Source organism: Carassius gibelio, chromosome A5 (genome assembly GCF_023724105.1).
Source record: "Carassius gibelio isolate Cgi1373 ecotype wild population from Czech Republic chromosome A5, carGib1.2-hapl.c, whole genome shotgun sequence".
Classification (NCBI taxonomy): domain Eukaryota; kingdom Metazoa; phylum Chordata; class Actinopteri; order Cypriniformes; family Cyprinidae; genus Carassius; species Carassius gibelio.
The window spans coordinates 15074770-15088785 of NC_068375.1; the positions used below are offsets into that span (position 1 = coordinate 15074770).

Below are 14016 nucleotides of genomic sequence, written 5' to 3' on the forward strand. Positions count from 1 at the left end.
ATGCATGTTTAAAATTTCTATTAAACACCGTATAGTATTTTTTAAAGCCATTTGGTTTACGAGAGCACAGTAATTGTCTTCATAAACCATGTTTACATTTTAATACCCATTTCAGATATTCATAAACCATATAGGCCTACAAGAACACACACACAGGGTAACCAAACGTCCCGGTTTCCTATTAATGAAAAATAACCTGTACGTGTAGGAAACAGTCAAGGCTTGTATCAATATTTTATTTGCAGTTATGAGAGAGGGAGAGCAGTTATATTAGGCGTGTTCCCCTTGAGGCACCGCTGCACGCACAGAATGATCACCTGTATGACATCAAAGTACCGCGAGAGCGATTCGAATGCATTGGATATGTGTGCTCTCATATCGCTCGTCTATCAACTTCGTGCGATTGCTTCTTGAATTCGCAGGTTGTAAAATCGTGTCGTATATCATGTCGTCCGTACGATTTTCAGATAAACTCACTCGTGCCGTGTGCGTTGACATACGATCTTCCGACCATCCGAATTCGCACCGTGTACGCCCGCCTTAAGTAATTAAACACACATTTGTAGGGGGACGCCCTGATGCAGGTTCACACACACACAAACACACTTCTCTCTCTCTCTCTCTCTCTTTTGACTATTTAATCTCTGTCTGATCTGAAGCGGGCAGAATGCTCCATAGCTTCATGTCAGTCTTGCCTTGAAGTTGTGCATTAGAATAGTTTAAAGCTGTGTATTTCGCTCTTTAGCAGTAGTTTTTACGGCAATATTTAAGATAAATGTCATTCTTGGTGTACCCAAAATAATCTCGGTGGAAATAAAGGGTTATTGTTTGGTTTCCACTGTCATAGTTAATCTAGTGTGTGTAGTAGCCTGTGTCTCTGATAAGCACAGCATTTTAAGCTGGTGCAAAGCTAGTGTTACTTTGTTTTCGTTCTGCGCAAGTTGCAACTGTTTCGTTCCATGCAACAGAAACACTTAGTGTAGTGGAGCCTTTACGATTAATTGACCGTTTAAAGCACGGTTAATCGTGAAACTGGTAAATTGCTGCATCCCTACCCACGACAAGCCCTTGTGCTAGCAGACACAAAGAAAAAGAGCATGTCTATATCGTCTGCCACTTTAAAAGCTTGAGCTTTTTAAAGTCTGGTGGATTCTGATTGGTCAATGTTTTTATAGTTTTTTCAGTTGTGTCACATTCCTGTAGACATAAGTCATATTTACTGTATAGTGCACTGTAAACAAATGTGAATTGGGAAGTACTCTAATACCCTGCTGAGTCCTGTACCCATGAGGTGGGTCACATTTAGTCACTCCAATCTCAAAAACTCCCATAAATGTCACATGAATAAACTTAGTACGAGATAAATCCATCATATTTTAACATGCCTTCAACAGAGTTTCACTTCACTGTCAACCGCTACCAAAACCAATTTTTACTGCTGATTTGACATAACCAGTTAACCACAAGTCCTGCTCTGCAAGTCTGGACAACATCTGCATCTCATTTGAACAGCTGTGGTTTCACTCCCCTTTATTTAAACTCACCTTTAACTGAAGGCTTGCATTCAACTTCAAAACTCTGCAAACTGTGTCTGAGAAAGGAAAACTTTTTAGTGCCAAGGTAAGATATGACAAACAACAGATGTGCCTTGATTTTCTGAGCCAATGGCTGTATTCCAGCCTCACAGCTGATTAGACAGCAGACACGTGCCAAGTAGGAGGGGTTACAGTGCTTTTTATTTTCTGACAAGCACAAACTAGTTGGCGGGTGGCCTTATACTAAATTTAAATGTGGCTCACAGAAAAGGATAGCACTTAGCCGAGACAAAAATTGATCATGAAAACATAGTTGTATGACTTGATTTCACAGTATTCAAAGCTCTATTTAAAATGTGCCGAAATTTGGCCACATTTTTTAAATTAGAATATTTACATGTATTCAAACATTTATTGATTTAGTATTTAGGGATTTAAAGGGATAGTTCACCCAAATAGCAAAATTATGTCTTTAATAACTTACCCTCATGTTGTTCCAAACCCGAAAGATCTCCTTTTATCTTTGGAATACAGTTTAAGATATTTTAGATTTAGTCAGAGAGCTCTCAGTGCTGCAACGACTCGTCGACGTCATCGATTACGTCGACTACAAAAATACGTTGACGTGCGTGAAATGCGTCGACGCCTCACACTGTTTGTTTACATCTCACGTAATGGCATACTGGGAATGGAGAAAGTTGCATTCTATCACAAAACAGAGACCACTGTTATTAAAAGTATGGGAATACTTTAAACAGAGGACAAATAAAATGGCCCTTTGTTCCCTTCACAAAACCGATATGGTGGACCATGGCAGCACAACTGCGATGCGCGAGCACCTCAAAGGAAAACATCTTGGCGCTCTCCTGTGTTACGGTTTAACTGGTTACCGTGTGATCTGGTGACAAACTACCTGGTTCAGGTCTGATATTACTGCGCTTGCGGCATTCTAGAAAGTTGAGATGTTTGAACTCGATGCAGTGCGGACGCGCCTAGAAAAAACGAGCGCGTCGCTTACATTATGAGCACGCTTATCGCGCACCTACATTGGAAATAACGAACTTGAGTGCGCAAAAGACATGAAATGTAAATGGCCCTTAAAAATGAGCCTGTCGCGAGACAACAGTCACAAACCACCGAGCTACCCAGAATCAGCTCCAGATCTCTGGAAACCATGCTAAACCATAGCAGAACCCTGACTACAGTTTATGGTTTGTGATGCTACAGAACATTTCATGACATCTCAGACAACTGTAAATTTATGGCTACTGTGGTTTAATTATAAACGCTATCATAAACTCATATTTACCATAGTAAAATAATTTTCTAGGTTGAAATATTATATTAGAAGTTGTACTTATATTTTTTTTGTAAAGTTATACAAAGAATTCATTAGCTAATTAAAAAAAAGAACATTCGATTAATTATTTATTGTAATACAAATAATCGTTAGATTAGTCGACTAATCGGAAAAGTAATCGTTAGATTAGTCGACAGAAAAAATAACCGTTAGTTGCAGCTCTATCTCAGTCCCTCCATTGAAGCTGTGTGAACGGTATACTGTCCATGTCCAGAAAGGTAAGAAAAACATCAAAAATACATTTTGTTTCAAAAATAGCAAAGACTACGACTTTATTCAGCATTGGAGATATCATCAGGAAACATGGTGTTAGCTTTCACTGTTATGCTGATGATACTCAGCTCTATATTTCTTCACGGCCCGGTGAAACACATCAATTTGAAAAACTAATGGAATGCATAGTCGATATAAAAAATTGGATGACGAGTAATTTCTTACTGCTAAATTCAGAGAAAACAGAGGTGTTAATTATAGGGCCTAAAAACTCTGCTTGTAATAACCTAGAACACTGTCTAAGACTTGATGGTTGCTCTGTCAATTCTTCGTCATCAGTTAGGAACCTAGGTGTGCTACTTGATCACAATCTTTCCTTAGAAAGCCACGTTTCTAGCATTTGTAAAACTGCATTTTTCCATCTCAAAAATATATCTAAATTACGGCCTATGCTCTCAATGTCAAATGCAGAAATGTTAATCTATGCATTTATGACTTCAAGGTTAGACTATTGTAATGCTTTATTGGGTGGTTGTTCTACACGCTTAGTAAACAAACTACAGCTAGTCCAAAATGCAGCAGCAAGAGTTCTTACTAGAACTAGGAAGTATGACCATATTAGCCCAGTCTTGTCCACACTGCACTGGCTCCCTATCAAACATCGTATAGATTTTAAAATATTGCTTATTACTTATAAAGCCCTGAATAGTTTAGCACCTCAGTATTTGAATGAGCTCCTTTTACATTATACTCCTCTACGTCCGCTACGTTCTCAAAACTCAGGCAATTTGATAATACCTAGAATATCAAAATCAACGGCGGGTGGCAGATCCTTTTCCTATTTGGCACCTAAACTCTTGAATAACCTACCTAACATTGTTCGGGAGGCAGACACACTCTTGCAGTTTAAATCTAGATTAAAGACCCATCTCTTTAATCTGGCATACACATAACATACTAATATGCTTTTAATATCCAAATCTGTTAAAGGATTTTTAGGCTGCATTAATTAGGTAAACCGGAACCGGAAATTTACCTTCTACATCATTAGAAGAATGGCATCTACGCTAATATTTGTCTGTTTCTCTCTTGTTCCGAGGTCACCGTGGCCACCAGATCCAGTCTGTATCCAGATCAGAGGGTCACCTCAGTCACCCGGATCCAGTACGTATCCAGATTATTTTCGTTAAGATGTTAATTTTGAATATACCTGCATTCCGGTGTATTTAATTACTCAGCGTTCGGAACGAACGTTATGCTGTGTTGTAAAGCCGCGTTTACAATGTTGCACTCTGAGGTGAGGGTAAGGGTAAACTCAGCAGTGATCTGGTGTTACGTTATAACGCCTGTTTCACACACAGTCCGTCTGCAGTAGTGCTGCAACAATGCGTCGACGTCATCGATTACGTCGACTACAAAAATAAGTCGACGTGCGTGAAATGCGTCGACGCGTCACACTGTTTGTTTACATCTCGCGAAAACATCTTGGCGCTCTCCGGTGTTATGGGCCTTTCACACAGGACGCTTTTTAGGCTGGCCTCAGCCAGTCGGTTATATAAAGTATCAAGGTGAAAGTCATCATAGCTTGCTTAGTATAGACCCAGCTCCCAACCCAACTTTGAGAATAGATTAACGGTGATATTTTTTTTATCGCCCGATAACAGTCTCACGTTAACGCAGCACGTTAACGGCGATAACTGCCCACCACTAATATATATATATATATATATATATATATATATATATATATATATATATATATTTTTTTTTTTTTTTTCTTTACATGATAAGAAATCAAAACAATGAACAAATGTGTTTGCTGACTAAACCGGTGCGGATCAGTAGCGGACAGCAAACGCGTCCTGTGTAGGGCTGTGACGGTTGCCGTGCAGTAACAACTGTAATAGTTGCAAATTCTAAGCCTATGGTAATTAACAAATTACCTCAAACACAGCGTTTCCTTTAGATTGGCAGATTTGAGCGCAGGAAAATACAGTTTATGTGTTCATTCAGCAAATTAATTTAGTGTTGGGCGATGGATCTTGTTGGGAAAGCAAATACCACATCACAGATCTGGAGGCATCTGCATTCATGTCACCCATCAGCATTTGCACAAGTTCTCGTGATCGCAAACGCTGGCTGGTCAGGTTTAGTGAGACTTTCTCCAAACTTGCCAAATACAAACGAGACAGACATAAATAAAAAGATAGTAACAAGAAATATGGCAACGATTCTTATTTCAAAGAGAGCGCGTGCAGAAGAGGAGTTAGCTACTGAGCTTGCTTGGTGGCGGAAAAGTAAACGAGACGCAACACAACCGCATTGCGACAGGTTTAGTCTGTCTAGTGTCTGTACAGGAAATCTGAACTCTGTGACAGTACCTCACAGACCGGACGGGGGATTTATCAAGTCGTATTGTGCTGCATCCAGTGTAGCATCACTGATTATAACGAGTATTTTGTGATATAGTAAAAAGTGACAGAAGCAGCAGTTGTGAGTGAGTGGCCATCCCCGCCCCTAAGTAAAATAATCTGAATACATTAAACTGGAAAAAAATTATTGCCTTCGTTAACAAGCAAATTTTGACACTAATATATATATATATATATATATATAATTTTTTTTTTTTTTTTACACCGCGCCACCGGCAGTTGTTGGTCCATGACTATCGCGGTGGTAAAAATCAGCCACCATCACGGCCCTAGTCCTGTGTCAATGCACAATGAGTCCGTGCTGCGGTCTGCATTGCTGCCAGATTATGTCTGAAACAGGCGTTATAGCCAAAAAGAGGAGCCTGTTCTGTTGTTTGGAGGTTTTTTGGTTTCCAAAAATCCGACGTCGACCAAACATCCAGTTTAAGTGCTGTCGGGCTAAAATTGTCGCTAAAGGCGGCGACACGAACAATTTGCTCCAGCACCTTAGCCGCATGCACGTCTTGGAATATCAACCAGCAGAAAATGCATTGTACACCTGATTACGCATGAAAAAAATAGTCATAAACCAGAAAACCGGTAAAACTTTGAACAAAAACGTGATGTACATTTTTGGTCAAACCGCCCAGCACTAGCTTTATAGGGCATTCAGTTGTATTACAGTATGTGACAGTAGAAGAGAGAGTAGAACAGATTGGAAGTGCCAAAACTTGTCTGAATGCAAGCCCGATGCAATGACGTCATAAAAATGCCAATTACTATGTGACATCCCCTGCTGCCACAAAATACTGTGAAAAACACTGATTTCAGAAAGTAACATTTAAAGTGTGTTATGTGATGATGACGAGTGACATTCAAAGTACTTTCATGATCCCGCTGATGGTCTGTATCATCTCAATGACTGACCTCTGCCCTAGATGCACAATGCACACACACAGAGGATTAGTTGTCCACGTAAGTGAAGTAACATCTGTAGAGCACATGGGAGCAATACATGTGTGTGTTGGCCCTTAAAGTGCCAAGTCATAAGCTTTGAATTACAAATAAGGACATGAAGTTATCATTTCCAACCAAATCCTTCTCTTGTGCTGTAGGATAACTGTCCCACAATGCCCTCTGATTTAGCATGGGCTTATAAACATAATCCCCAAATCACTGCACAATGATAAGGTTACTGCGAGATCTAGTGAGAATCATTCAAATTCTGCACAGAAATCTCTGTTATAAACAGCGATGACATACGTCAGTAAACCTGAAGGGGTAACGCTAACTGTAACCATGGTGTTGTGGTAGAAATAGTCAAATGCATTGTATCATTCATTTCTGGGTTTGTACAACCTTTTGAGAGAGAAATTCAAGCACTTTTCAATGATTTTCAAGCATTTCACACTATTTCCATTACTTTAAGGCTCTAAGATGATCCAGTTTGAATGTTGTTTTAAATGGGACACACCACAAAATATATCTGTGGTAAACAAACACATGTAAAATTTTAAGAATACATCAAATCACAATTATAACTAAAATAAATAAATGTATTATTAAAAATAATAAACAAAAAAAATAACATGATGAAATATTATTAGTAACTGCACTTATCAATGCAAAAGACCATCTGTAGAACTTAGTGCCACTGCTCTCAAATGTTGGTCTGAAGACAAATTATTTGAAAACCTTGTGTACTTTCTGTATTTTGATAGATTAAATAATTGTGGTTTTAATTGTTTCATTATATCCAATTATTAAGCTAAAACTCATCTGCACATGTGCTCCTTGGGAAAAAGGTAAGTGTCAAGCCCTGACTTATCTATTGTTTATTCATGTTTACTTTGTTATAAGTAAAGCAAAGCAGCTGATTACCACAGCACAGACTAAAAGACTGATTCTTTGACTTAATATTTGGTATTGGTTCATCAAAATGAGAATAGATTAAAATTGAGAAACTGATATTGACAGTTGTGTGGGAATATATTTGCTGGAATTATTCAAATTGTTTGCAATACACATGCTGAATTTCAGGCCTGGGAAGCTCACAATAATGAAGGTACAAAGGTTTATTATTAAAACATTCAGCTGAATATCACAAACAAGGCACAAGACAGAAAGGGGATAATAGTTTCTCTTGTCATAATAACTCAGAAAATGACAGAACGCTCATGGGTAAAACAACCAAGATTTCCTTATTATGGTGTTATATAAAACATAAACATACTTATTAAAAGAAACATTTTCTATTAGTTTTTAATGAAAGATCCCTGAGAGATTGTTGATGAACTGTATGTCAAACTGCTCATGCAGTATTCACAGCAGACTTCATTTTTCTCAGAGATCTGTAGTCCCTATAGAGCACAACTTCCTGGACGTGTGGTGTCAAAGCACTGGAAGAGTAAACACTCCACAGCTCACACTATGGTTTCTAACTTCTGAAACAAGAACCTCATATGACCAAGACACTCAATGAAGTCAGGAGGATTCACATGCATAACTCAGTCATAACATTTCCATGAATGCTGTGTTGTGTTTACAAAGTATATGGACACTTGAATCACACTTTAAACATCTGCAAATACCAAACTAAGAAATATCCTCAGAAATGTAGAAAATGGGAAAATATAATATTTATATAATAAATGTTCTGATATTACAATTACATTCATATTACAATGCTTTATTGGGGTTTACTGTTTGAAGCCAATACACACATAGGTGTGCATTACAGCCTTTAATTACCGTTCTACTAGTGTTGTCAAAACTCCCGGTACTTCGGTACCAAGTCGGTACAAAAAAAAAAAAAAAATGTAAATATTACAGTACTAGTTTTTTGTTTGTTTTGTACCGGTGGTACGGAGTACACATTCAATCAGAAAAGTTTGCAGGTGCGCTCTCTTCATAAAAGCACTGAGACATGACGACATCAAAAGGAGGAAACACACCAAACTAACAAAACACTTTAAAGACAGACACCTAGATCAAATGAAAGAGTTCATGCAGGTAAGTTTCATAGTGTTTCCCATAGATTGGGAAATATCAAAACTGACCGCCACAAACAAATGACTTTGACTTCGTTGAATAAACATAAAATGTTCATGTGTCAAAGTCGAAACACGGTGTGGTGTTTTGATATCACTGTATTTCAGAAGCAAACTGAGTGTCTTCAGAAAATGATGGATGTCATTTTCATTTCATCTTCCCTGTAATGCCTGAGCAGCGTTTGTTATTGCAGGGCTTATCTGATTACAGCCGTTACCGGGGAAACCTCTCTCGTTCTCTACAAGCGCCTCCTGCTGGCAGAGAATGAATTTGCATATATATGTGTCACAAATAGACTGCAAGGCTGTGGGAAACACCAGTTCTGTTATGAATATTATAAAATAATTTAATTTGAATGTTGGGTTTGAATGAATGCTGTTATTAGAGTAGTTAGCATAAGCACGGCTAATGGTAATAAAATGAGAATTAGAATTAAGTTTCTTTATTAACTATTTAATGCTCCTGTAATTTATATTAGGGTAAAAAAAAAAAAACAGGAGGACATGATGGTATTTACTATTGTTACACGCCAGAGGCTTTTAAATAAACTAAGATATGCATGTTAGAGATGTACAAATGGCTATTAATTGTTTGTGTCATTTTAGGCAGAAAATCAGTTCTGGGCTTTTTTTTCTTTTCTTTTTTTAGCTAACTTAGTTGTTATTCTTGGCTTTAAATTTAAAAGCCCTTTAAAATTAAATATGTACACAATTTGGATTAAATGAAAGTATAGTAAAAAAACATTATTAGCATGTTTTTGTCTTTTGCTTTGGTACCAAAATTGGTAGAGAGAACTGTGCATTTTCCCTGGTATTGGTACCAAATACTGAATTTTTGGTACCGTGTTCTACATTAATGCGCTGTTTACTGACACACACACATTGGCCTGTTGCAATAATCAATATATCGACTTAGCACGCAACATATGTACATGACCTCAATCATTTTTGGTGATGCAATATATCGCCCATTATATTTACTTAAAAATTATGTCACCATGTTTTGTACGTTCCACTTTTGTAGCTTCTCGTACATAACGTTGTGTAGTCATGAAGTGACTTAAAGAAATGCTTCTACAATAAAAAAAAAAGTTTTAACTGCAGATATGGTCTTGTAAAGGTATTTGATTATTCGATACTTAATTTCCATGATCTCAATATTCTTTTACATTACATTTGGAAGTATATAGGTCTTCTTGCATTATTATGCTGTTACATTATGATTATTTATTCAGTGGCATAAAATGGTCTTTAAAATTACAATAATATCGTTTAGCGCAATGATTTATGGGGCAATATATCGCACAACAAAAAGTTGTTATCGTGACAGACCTACGCACACATACACATCAGATATTGCGCAGCTCACACATCCATGAGCAAAAAAAACTTGTCAATGGTGCCCCACAACTTTTATTAATAACAGTTTAAATACTGAATCGCTACATTATAATTTCAAGCAACAAGAGGATAAAATCGCCGTTTTTAAAGTAAACTCACTCTAAAAAAGAGAAACGCACAGATGAGCATACATGCAACTTTCATCTCTCTCTCTCTGTCTCTAGAGAACATCTGACGCTGAGACTAGGATGAATATATCTAAGCAACTGAGTGGTCCATAAAAAGACACAACTGTATGACGTGATACTACGTCCCAAAACTTGCCTACTCTTCTACTACACACTCAGAAGTGCATACTTTTTCTTCACACAGTATGTGTGATTTTAAGTAGCTCTTTGGGCCACTGTATTACATGCCTCATTTGTTGATTCACTACATGCTACAAAGTTTTTTAAGTTATATCTAGAAGACTACAGCAATATAATACAAATATTTGTGAATAATAATAATCATCAATGAACATAAAAAGAAGACTTACATATAAAAAATAAAAACCTGAAGAAGACATTTTTAGGGGGTGATATTCAATACAGCAATCAGTTCAATCAGGTCACACAAACAACACAAATGATAACTAAAGCCCTATTCGGACGGGACTAGTTTCACAGGGGGTCGTTAGAGAAATCTGCGTTTCACAGAGGTACTCTGTGATTTTAATCCCGCCCGAATCTGCCACGTCTGTGTTTTTCTCACACAACCTCTGTGATAATTCCAGAGCAAATTACCTACCGTTTTTCAGCAAACTCAGTGATCCTCTGAGAAAACTAATCCCGTCCGAATGCGAATGTCTGTGATTGCCGGTGATATTTTATTTCACAACGCGTTTCCTTGTGTGTTTTGGCCAACGTGAATTACCGTAGATGCTCTACCACGCGGATGTTTGATATATTTGCTTAGCGGCAAATAGATATTAATAAAAAAATAATACAAATAATAAAATCAAGAGCAAGATCGCGTAAACCGTTAATACCGGCTATTGTAATATCAGCATCAGGTAAGATTACTCACGTTCATTTATGTACTCAGTTACATAATGTTTTAATTACATTTAATAAAAAAAAGGAAAACAAGTTAAACTAAAGGAACCACACATTAACATGGTTTTGCTATACTAGCCATTTAGTATTTATTGTGTAATAATACAAAGGCAATCATTCTGAATGAATGCAATGCACGCATACAGAGCGCGTGATCTCTGTGACGCCCAGATACACAAATCAGACCCTCCCACCTCTGTAATAAACACGGAGATACTAGTCCCGTCCGAATTGGTACATGAAAATCACAGACGTCTATCATTACGATTGCCATGTATTTCTCATCTGCTTACATAGGTTATAACACTTAGAAAAAAGGAAGTTCTGTAGGAATTTACCAAATTATAATGCCTTTAAACACAAAAGCAGCAATAATATTATCGTATGCAGAGTTTAAAATTAAAGCACTGCTGTCCTCAATTGTGAAGAACTTCAGAACTGAAGACTGTATGAAATTAGAAATTAGCATTTCACTGTGGCAAAGACATTCCCAGCATTTACCTAGGCTAACTGAGATTTACACAGCAAGTATGCAGCCATTTCCTCCACACATTCCTGTCGTCTGAATGTGGACCCGCCAAATACATTTCAACTGCACTTCCAAACATCGACTTTGGGACAAATCAGTCTGTTCTTCAAAAAGCTCCACTCAAGTTTCCTTAAGTCAAAATGTATTGAACTACAATACAGTCTGTCATTATCCTAATTATCATCATCATTATCGAACATGTTTACAAAACAAATTCACTAATGGGGTCAGTTACCGTTTATCCCAAATTCTGGTAGTATGGATGGATTATTATTTCCTGAAAGCAGAACAGCCAGCAGAATAAACGAGCAGTGTCAGAGACGCTGAAAACACACCTCCATCTGTCAACTCCGAACACAGAAGAGGCTGGTGCTACAATCATTGTCGGTGACAGGCAAAGGGTGTGTACTTGCGTGCTTGAAAAAATGCAAACCGTCCACAGCAGAGTATCAGTGAAAGCATCAGCTGTGTTAATCACCACGTGTTTGAAAGTAAGAAATCATAATTGGAATACCTTTGGATGAACATCTACGGTTTCACACATCCAGAGACAATGGTAAACTGGAGCATGTCCTTTTGCCCTGCTGTCTTCTGTCTTCTGTTCCTCCTGGGTACTGCTAAACTAATCCACCCACAAACCAAACATCAGCCACAGAACGAGACAGGGGAAAAATACGATCAGAGGAGGCCTGAATGACTGTCCGTAAACAGGTCATGAATATTTGAGTTTCTTGCTCCAAATTAAAAACAGGCTTCCCTGGTTTTCACAGAAGTCTACCACTATGCTTTAAACAGGTGTGACGCTGATAAAGATTCCAGTGACAAGCAGTTTGTGTGTGACAAAGAATATAACAATGGGGTGTGACGTCACAAACAAAACATGCATATTGAGCAAGTATGCTCTTCAGACCGGATGGGCTAATCTGATTTGTTTGACTTCATACATACTGTTTACTCATTTCGCTCGAGGGAAGCCCAGATGTCATCAACAGGTATCGTGTGTTGCATGTAGTTTTCCTGACAACTAAATGTGTCTGATGTTGTCAGGCATCTAATCAGTGGAGGTGACTGATAATGTGTTGTGTGTGTAGATGCAAATGACTAGTATATTACACATCAAGTCCACACCACACTAACTGTGTTCCAAAACCTGGTGAGCTCCCTATGGAGACAGCATTTTAAAGCATCATCTAAAGCAAAGGCTGTTCCAAAAGATCAGCACCTCAATTACACTGATAGTAATCCTTGACGTTAAATATACTGCAATGACCTCTGTGAAATGAATGAATGTAGGACTTAGGGCTGCACAATTATGAAAAACTAGTTGATTGTGATTGTCATTAATTTTAATATTAATTTTGATAAATATTATTTACATACTTTTATGGGGGGCATGCACATGTAATATTCCTTATGTATATCCAAATCAGTAAACTGTAGGGGTGTAATTTCACACAATTAGGGCTGGGTGTTATATAGATTGTGTGATATATATCAATATATTTAAGGTTAAAAAACACATGATTTTTCACATGCTGTACATTATTGTTGCTCCTCTATGCCCAGGTTGATTTTTTACAAAGCTCATCGTTCTGAAAAGCGCAGTGTGCTCTGATTGGCCAGCTTTTCAGTGCATTGCGATTTGCAGAATTTAGCATGTGACGGAAATGTTTCCACCATAAAATGCATCCGCACACAATCAAATATTTGGTTTGTACTGTTATAACGGTGTATTTATTGACAAGGTTTGCATATGGTGGTGTGTTCTATATGACAGCTTTCCTAAAAATATATCCTATTCCTAAAATTAGAAATATCCCAATATATTGCCTTGCTTACAGTTTTGCAATGTATCAAAACAAATCATATCACCAGATTCTTGGCAATACACACAGCCCTAACGCTGTATTACTGTTCCATAAGCGCTTCGTGCTGTCAGAGAGTGAATCTGCATCTCATTCAGCCCACCTGCTGTTTCTGTTTCATACAGATGTTTTATTTAGCATAATTTCACAAAGCTAAAGTCAGGTTATTCTGTTTTTGCTTCAGATTAATAAAGTCTAATATAAAATGCAGTGGTTGCCTCTAATTTCAAATAAAAACAACAAGGTTTAACACAGAGTTAAGAATATGCAATTTTTCAATTTATGTGACATCCATTTAATGATGTCACAGAATTTACCAGTCATTTGAAACCAATGTGTGAATGGTGCTTTACCTGTAAAAAGATGGAATGCATTGCCTGTGTGAACACTGCATCTTTGTATTACTATTACAGTGTGAAAGGGGCTGTTGATACAGTTACAATGTGATTGGATTCAGGGCCCTGATAATTGTGATAAATTTGTAATGACCCAAAATAATTTTATGATTGGCTTCATGTCTTTGTTTATGTAGATCATTTGTACTTATATAATGTAAAGGGGATAGTATAGAGAAAACCTAAGAGAAATATATGTATACTGTTGGTGGCACTGTGT

General features: G+C 37.4%; 1 protein-coding gene across 5 annotated transcripts in view; it reads right to left on the reverse strand.

Moving 5' to 3' along the window:
- The window catches only part of LOC127996387 (cytospin-B), a 105772-nt gene that overhangs the window by 88739 nt on the left and 3017 nt on the right, over window positions 1–14016 (reverse strand). Inside the window, exon 1 of one of the 5 annotated variants that reach the window (XM_052591945.1) lies at window positions 12051–12168. The exons of 2 other annotated variants lie outside the window; for them this stretch is intronic. The gene's annotated coding sequence lies outside the window, so the exon portion shown is untranslated. Of the gene's footprint in view, window positions 1–1544; window positions 1595–11771; window positions 11908–12050; window positions 12169–14016 lie in introns of those variants that run through there. 2 more of the 5 variants (XM_052591944.1, XM_052591947.1) reach the window with 2 other exon arrangements.